Genomic DNA, 9301 nt, shown 5'->3' on the forward strand with positions numbered 1-9301 from the left:
TTTGAAAATTTATTTTATTTTTCATTGAAATTGAGTTTAATTATCCATGAATTGCAATGTTAATTTGTTATATATATATAGGATTTTCTTTTTCTTTTTGAAGAATATATTTAGGATTTTAATGATCAGGTAATTGACCATTATACTTTAATTAGGAATCTAGGGATACTTTTAATTAATTAGGTGTATTAATTAATGCATAGAGGGTCGAGCTAATTGAGGTGTAGTTAACTTAATTTGAGAAGAAGAGAAAAAAACATGATAATCTATATATTCTAATTAATTTAATAATAATTTCTTTAATACATGTATGTTCCATGTATGTACACTTAAATCATATCCAACGTGGCAAAGGTACATTTCAAATTAGATGAGAAGGAATATGAACAACTTTTTTGAATAATTCTTTTTTATCATATTGTTATTGTTAAGAGAATATTTAGAACTATCTATAGTTCTTCTCGACTTTTAAATACGAGAATAATGCATTTCAGCACATTTAAACTTATATACTTCTACACTGACAATAATATTCATACCAATTGAGCATAGACTCAATCGACTTCTTTCTTGAATAATTAAAGATAAATAAATTATATTTTTTAATATCTCTAGTATATGCTCAAGAGATTCCACATGTATATGTGTATATATTTGGTTTAAAGTGTTTGCTCAAACTTGTCTTAAAAGTCATGTGGAAAAAAAAAACTTTAAAATCAACTTAGAAAAATTGTTGTTTAAGTTTATTTAAGCATTGACAATCATATGTCCAAGTTCGTTATTGTAACACCCCAAACTCGGCCTGGACATTATGGCCGAATCTGGCGAGGTCACATTGAGATGTTTTTCGTACAGCATGAGATAGTTTGCAAAGCCCAATCTTTATTAAGCCTCTTTGTGTGATCTAAAAGATTATTTTAAAACTCGCACCGCTATCAAAAGCATTTACTTTAAAGCGTTATTATCTTCAAAATCTTGTTTGTAGCGGAAGCTTTTTAAAATAGTTGTGTACTAGCGTTTACTTGTAAAACGTTGTTGTGTTAACAGTAGCTTTTAAAATTGTTTACATATTCGTGGTATTTTTGAAAATCATTTATATTTTGAAAACCCGTGTCCTACTGCTAGTAGTTATAAATCAATATAAATAAAACCCCAAATTAAAACATTAAAAATTTAAAGAGGCCTTATTACATAAAAATACCCAAATTAAGCTACTTATAAATTAGAAGACAAATATGGGTGCGTAAGCTATTGTGTGGCCACCTTCGAGTCCCTTGCAGCACCGATCCGCCTAAGGATTACCTGCGCAGATATGCAGAAGGGTGAGTTTACGAAAACTCAGTGTGTAATCCCTTAAACAAAACAGTCAGAAACATGCACAGTCAGGGCCTAAGCCCATATCAATAACAGTGACAATATCAGTTTGGGCTTTAACCCATCTCAATACAAAATCAGACATGTGTTTGGGCCTTGGCCTATTGCAGTAACAGTAAACACTTAGCCGCTGAAGTAGATACATAGTTGTGTCACTTTCTTGCACAACTAAACATTTATGTGCAGTCTCCTAACTGTTCCCATGCTCAAAATTTAATACTTCTAGGCCCAAATTCGGGGCATTACAGTTATGGATATTATTTTTAATAATAATAATACATTATTAATGGTTGTTCCTTGGTTCTATGCATGTCAATTTATGCATTTGGTGTCGCCTTTCTATGTTTAATTACATGCATGCATATATGTATGTAATGAATTTAAACCAAGCTTTAACTCAAATTTTCAAGGATTTTATTTGAATTGGAAAATGAAAGAAAACACTCATAATTACACAGTTGGGGTTGGGGTTGGCGACCGAACAGTATAGGTGCATTTAGATTTTTATTTCAAAAAAAAAATCACTAAAAAATTATAGATTAATAAGTTAGAATTGTTTGGAGAGATTTTACTGAAAATGAAAATTACTTTGATGATAATCATATTATTATATTTTTTTAATATGAAAGCTTCAATCTTATCAGATTTATAATTTTACTTTATATGTTATTTTTTAATTAATATTGTAATTATAATTTGTAATGATAATTATTTATTATTTATTATTATTTTAAAATTTCATAACTTTCATTACTCAGGGTTTGTTTAGGGTTACACACAAAATTAATAAAAATTTATAACCTCTGTTGCTTGGGGTTTGCTTAAGGTTATTACACACAAAATTAATGAAAAAATTATATCCTCCATCACTTATGACTTGTATTATAAAAGGTAAAAAATCAAGAAAAATTAATTCATTGTGTTTTTCTTTATCAAATCCGATAGATGACTTCAATTCAATATTATATAAATCTCTATTGATTTTAGTTTGCATAATATGAAAAACTTGAATTTTTAAATTTGATCCAATTTGAATTTAAATTTTATTAATAAGGAACAAAACAAACTATTTATACCAAAAACTTTAGAACCAAGTAATAATGGGTTATGGTGTATTGTTTTTTTTTTAAAAAAATTTATGTATGGATTATGCAATAAATTTAAATTTTCCATGTTAATGATGTTTACTTTTTTTTTTTGGTATTATATTGTTGATAATATAAGTAATTAGTTGCTTATATTTCTAAATATAATTTTATGTTTCTTATATATAAATAAAAATAAAGCATGCCACCACGTGAAGAGTTCCCGACTAAAGGATTAGAGGGTGCACTAAGTAATGATATAGGTTGGCACTTTGGAACTCCAGTACCAAATGCGAAAGGAAATATCGTATGTAAACTTTGTGGTAAAGTTGTGAAAGGAGGAATAACACGATTTAAAGAGCACACTGCTCATAAAATCGGCAATGTTGCACCATGCCCTAATGTTACTGTTATGTGATCTTTATTATTATTTTTAAATATTATTGTAAATTTATCAATAAAGATTATATATAATTGATAATCAAATAAAGTTTGAATTATTTTTATTTTATTAATAGGTGTAATTAGAGAAAGTATGATGAATATACTAAAAGAAAGCAACATAAAGAAAATAGACAAAAAGAGGAGAAAAGATGAATTCTTATCTTAATTAAGAGAAGAGGAGGACGAACAAGAGGAATTCATTGATGAGTTTCTGCTATAAGGCAAGCAACTCGAGAAAGTATCCAATCACAACATGAGTGGCATAGAAGGGAAGAATTCAGATAAAGTACTGGTGGTTGGAATAACATGTATGAAGAAGGGCGATCTTCTCATGGATCAACTAGAGAATATCATAAAGAAAGAACAAATAAATCCATCTCAAGTGAGTCTGAGTTTACCTTAAGGGGATCTACACTTGAATTGGTTAGAAGCAAAAGTTCAAAGCAACCAAAGGTCAATGACTCTTTTTTAAGGAGTTTTCGAAGGAAGATAGGTGAAGCGATATCTAAATTTTTAATATATGAAAGACTTCCTTTGCAATTAGAAAGCTCTCCATGGTTGTATAACTTAATTCAAGTGTCAGCAAAAGTTGGACAAGGTGTAAAGCTCCCAAAACCTTATGAGGTTTCAGACGTGTATTTGGAGTCAGAGTATCAACGAGTTCGTGATTGGGTAAATGGACTAAAGACTCATTGGAAAGAATTGGGTGCAACTCTAATGTGTGATGGTTGGACCAACAGTTTGAATCAAATGCACATCATTAATTTCCGTATTTATTGCAGTAAACGAACTATTTTTGGAAATCGATAGATGTCTCAACTGGTAGTAGTAAAGATGCTGAATTCTACTACAGTTTGATAGATTCAGTTGTAGAAGAAATTGAAGAAAATTACATTGTCCAAATAATGACTAATAATGAGGCAGCAATGAAAGCTGCTGGAAAAAAATTAATGTTGAAAAGAAAACATCTATATTGGACCTCATGTGCAGCTCACTGTTTAGATTTATGCCTTGAAGATATTGGGAAAAAGTCCAGTGTAGAAAAAGTGTTAGATGAGGCAAAGAAAGTGACTTGCTTTATATACAATCATTTTGGACTGTTGATTTGATGAAGAAGTATACACAAGGGAAACAAATACTTCGACCTACTCGTACTCGATTTGCAGCTCATTTCGCTGAACTTGAAGAGATAACAAGACAAAAGCAAGGTCTGAGAGAAATGTTTAATTCAAAGGTTAGTATTTTATAATTAGTTAATATAATTACTTAAATATAGCAAACTTTAATGATTTTATTAGTTCCAAATAATTTAGATTACATTATTTTAAAATTTTTCTTATGAATATATAGAAATTTAAAGAATCAAAATGGGGACAACAAAAGTCAGGGCCTGCTTATGAAGCCAAAAAAATTGTTTTGGGAAAATATTTTTGGAAAAAAGTCAATGACCTCATAAAAGTTTACGAGGCCCTAGTAAAAGTATTGAGACTTGTGGATAGCGATGAAAAACTAGCAATGGGCTTTATTTATGAGGCTGTTAATAGAGCTAAATGAGCAATTCAACAAAATTGTCAATATTTCATCGAGTACGAAAAGATTATTGATAATAGATAGAATTTTATGCATTCTGACTTACATTCAGCTAGTAAGTTAAAAAGTTTCATATAATTAAGAAATATTTCTATATTTTATTATTTTAAACTTTAGATTATTATTATTTGATGATATTCTTATAAATTATACTTAGGTTATTTTCTTAATCCTCAATTTCAATTTGGGTGAAGCATTCTGAGAATGTACTAATAGAAACATTAGAAGGTACACGATCAGTAATTGAAAGATTAGAACCTTCTCTTGATACTCAAGTCAGAATGGTTAATCAGGTTAGATTCAAGTACTATTATTTGTAACTTAGTTACATAATTTGAAATAGAATTAATTTTTTTTATATTTTTACTCTATCTTTTATTTACACAGTTGTTACTATTTAGAGATAAACATGAGACATTCGGTACTCCACAAGCACAAAGAGCTTGAAAGCAAATGAATCCAGGTAAATAGTTAATTAAATTATTTAATTTAATTTATATTATTTAATCATATTGTATATTTTGAATTTATTTTGAAATTTAAATAATATTATGCAGCTAAGTGGTGGATAATATACGACACATGTGTTGCCGAATTACAAAAATTAGCAATTAAAGTGCTTAGTCAAACAACTTTAGCATCAAATTGCGAACGAAATTGGAGCACATTTAGTTATATTCACACCAAGACAAGAAATAGGTTAAAGAATAAAAAACTTGAGAAACTAGTGTTTACCTTTTATAATATAAGGCTTCAGATAAGGCATCAAAAAAGAATGAGCACTAATGATATAAACGTTAGTTTTAATCGTATCAGCCTTGATCATATCTTTGAAGATGTTGATCCACTATCAGAATGGCTTCATGAGAAAGAGAATCCATTATTAGATGGTGAAAATGTTAGTGTGTTGCCTGTGGATACCTCTGATGATGAAATGGATGTTAATCAATCTCAACAACAAAATTTGTCTCATTCAAGTTCTAGTTCAATGCCAAGTCAGAGTGGCGATGGACTCGATGGTGGTGGTTTATGTCCAATTGATGAGGATGATGGATATATTGTTTATAGAGGTCAAATTAGGACTTCTAGTCAATATGGAGGAGAATGTGGGGTTGGTACCGTTAATGGATATTTCCATGATAGATCAGAGTTCGATGGAAATATGTTTCCTGAACATAAGGGAGATAGAAGTGAACCTAGAGCTCCATCAAAAGGAAAAGGCAAAAAGCATACTTCTATAGGTTCTTCATCTGGTAGGAGATCGAGTTATAGTAACCCTGGGTATAGTGATTCATCTACTAGTACTCAAGGTTTTTATCCACCAGAACAACCTTCACATGGTTATCCACAACCATATGGTTATTATTATCCACCATTCCCTAATTATGGTGTGCCATACCAGCCTCAAATGCATCATCCACCACCAATGTATCAGCCACCTCCACCTCTCATGTATCCTTCTCCTCAAATATATCCTCCATATCAATTATATGAAAACCAAGGTGAAAATGTTACTTTTTTTGGATATATTTTTGGACAAAGGCCAAGAGAATCAAGTCAAGAACGCTTTCAAAGTGAAGGTGAAGGATCTGATCTTCCTCGTCATTCCATTAACTGGTGAAAACTAAATCGTACCACTACCATTATTTGTAAGGTATGCTTTTTTTTAAAAGAACTGTTCTTAATTTTGATGATATTAAAACATTTAAAATATGTCTTTAGATAAATGAATGGAGTATATTTTATGAAAAGATAATTAACAATAGAAACATTTTAAACTATATATGAAAGTAGAATGAGAGTGAGAATAAGTGGTAGGAAATTGGAATAATTAATGAGAATCTATACATTTATCTATTCTTTTTTTCCATTTGCAGCATAGAATGTTTATATCTTCACCGTCTTCAAAGTCATAAAGAAATATTGAAGATATCTCTTAGGTATGAATTTTCAATTATTTTATCTATAAAAACTTTCAAACTTATTAAATATGATAAATGTTTAATATTTCCTTTTTTTTTACTTTGTTATTAATTAATATAACATTCTTAGAAAATTTGTAAATAAATATAAGAATAATTAATAATTATAAAAGTTGTGTTCTCATATCATATTAATAAAAGTTCATAAGTGTTAGAAAAGACTCTAAAAATCATTAGAAGTGACTTTTTTATAATTATAATTATAATTATTATGTTTTACAATAAGTTGTGCGAATTTAAAAAAATTCACGACCGCGATACCCGTAGTGACCATAATAGCTTCCGTTATGTCCACAACCGCGATAAACGCAATGTGACCAAAAACACGGCCACGACTACAATTTAAATCCCTGCCTATGAGGTAAAGTGACTGATATGCCCCTATGAAATGTATGACTGTAATCGAGCAAGACATTTTTGCATACTTATATGATATTATGACATGACATATTGCATGGGGGTGGGTTTATTATGGTTCGGAGGAAGTGTATTGTACTGGTAGCTCTGCTGCAAATACTATTTAGTGCCGCAACTGGTGCTATTTTTTGGAGTGTAGGGATGGTTGGGTTGATTTTATCCCCACATGGAGTGTAGGGCTGGACGGAGTGGAATGTAAAGGATGGATGGGTAGGATTGCTGATTGCATTTCTGTTACTATTACTAAAATGGGCTAAGGCCCACACTGATACTGTTACTGTAATGGGCTAAGGCCCTAACCAATACTGGACTGTTACTGAAACAGGGTTAGTGTAAAACCCCAAACCCAGCCTAACTTTTAGGCCCAAATCTGACGTGTCACATTGAAGTGTTTTTTGAAAACCCTGTTTCCATTAAAAAACCTTTTTAGTTGAAAACTTGAGTAAAATCCCAGTTACGTTAGTTTATTTTCAACACGTGGTTCATTGAAAAAATATATAATTTTATTCCCAAAATCTCTTTTAGTTGCAAAAGCTAGTTTTAAATTAATTACTAAAAACTTGATATTAAAAAGTTAAGTTGCGAAAGCATTTTGAAATGTTGCGGAAACGTAGTGTTTGAAAACAGATATTGTTTTGGAAAATCGTGTCCTACTTCTAACAGATATTAAACATACTAAATAAACTTCCCAAATAAAAATTTAAGGAAATAAAGAGGCCTTATTACAACCCAAAACGAAAACCAAAGTGCTTAATTAAATAAACAAAATAGAAAAAAAATGTGCAGTTGTGTGGTCGTCTCCGAGTCCCTCTGCGACACTGATCCACTTAATGCTGGGGTTTACCTACACAGTTAATAAACGGGGTGAGTTTACAAAAACACAGTGTGTAATCCCCTTACTAGAGTAACAGTTAATATACCGAAACAGAAACAGAAACAATCTGGGCTAGAGCCCGTTAACAATAACAGTACAGTCCAGTTCAGAGCATATATGGGCCAAAGCCTATTACAATAACATTTGGGTCACAGCCTATATCAGAATCAATTGGGCCTAGCCTAAACCAATAACAGAACAGAATGTGTGAATGCATGGATACATGCTATCCCATCCAACCCTGCACTTGCCTCCGTCCAACCCTGCACTACCTGTGGGGAATAACTTACCCACGCCATCCCTACACTTACAATTTTAGCACCGGTTGCAACACTAATGGAAATCATAGCAAAGCTGCTAGTATATATACAGCTTTAAGCCTTCAGTAGCGGTATTATACAAAGCCATCGGTAACGGAATTATGTTTGGCACATAGCCATCAGCGATGGTAATATAATCGACACAGAGCCTTCGGTAAATATGATCGAGACAGAGTCATCAATAAGTATGTTAGGCACATAGCCACAGGTAAATACGTTTGGCACAAAGCCATAGTCAAGATGGCATAGAGCCATTATCAAATTAAGTGGCACTAAGCCGTCCATCAGTCCACAGTCGTATCGTGCTACCCGTGCAACCTTAACAGATCAATACTGGATCCACAGTCGTCTCGTGAGACTCGTGCGATCCTATCAGAACTTCCTCTGTATCAATGTCCCAACCCCATGCAATATGTCGTGTATGTCATGCTCAATCATCACACATGTATGCAAAATGGCCATGCTCAGTAACAATCATTTAAACATATATTAAAAGCATACCAGTCGTACAACCACCGTCAAGACAGTTAAATCACCATTGTACAATCACAGTCAAATCAGTCAAATTCATAGTCCAAGTCAGCCATTTACCCACAAAGGCAAAACAGTCATTTTACCCTAAAGGGGTATTTCGGTAATTTTACACTACAAGGGTAATCTAATAATTTTACAAATTGGGGTATTTCAGTAATTTTACAAACCGAGGTCTTAACGACCCAATAGAAGGTCCATCGTTGCCTCGAGCGACTTAAGTAGCCTAAACAGATCTAACGGTATAAATGGGCCTAAGACCCATACTCGGCTCAAGTGGGCCCACACGCTTGTGTGGCCCATTTAGCCCAAATTTAGCTACGGCTATGTGACCTACATAGCCCAGTCCAATATTTATCACTTATCGTGGATTTAATCTGTGTGGGGCCCATGAGCCCATTGGGCCTACATGGCCTATTTAGGCCCAATGAAGCTCTTAACGGCTTATGCAATGCACACGACATGACAAGCCCAACTACTTCCCACCTAACAGTTAGATTTACACAAGCGGGCCCACGGGACCCATCAGGCCCATTCGGCCCATCGAGGCCCAGAACAGCCCCAGTACATGAGAACGCTCTTGGCGACCTCTACAGTCTATCGCCCATGGTTTGTGGGCTCGGTTTACCCCACGAGGTATCGCACGCTCATGAGGCCTCAAATGCCAAACTTTCAGCTTTTCGG

Source organism: Gossypium hirsutum, chromosome A08 (genome assembly GCF_007990345.1).
Source record: "Gossypium hirsutum isolate 1008001.06 chromosome A08, Gossypium_hirsutum_v2.1, whole genome shotgun sequence".
In the NCBI taxonomy this organism is placed as follows: domain Eukaryota; kingdom Viridiplantae; phylum Streptophyta; class Magnoliopsida; order Malvales; family Malvaceae; genus Gossypium; species Gossypium hirsutum.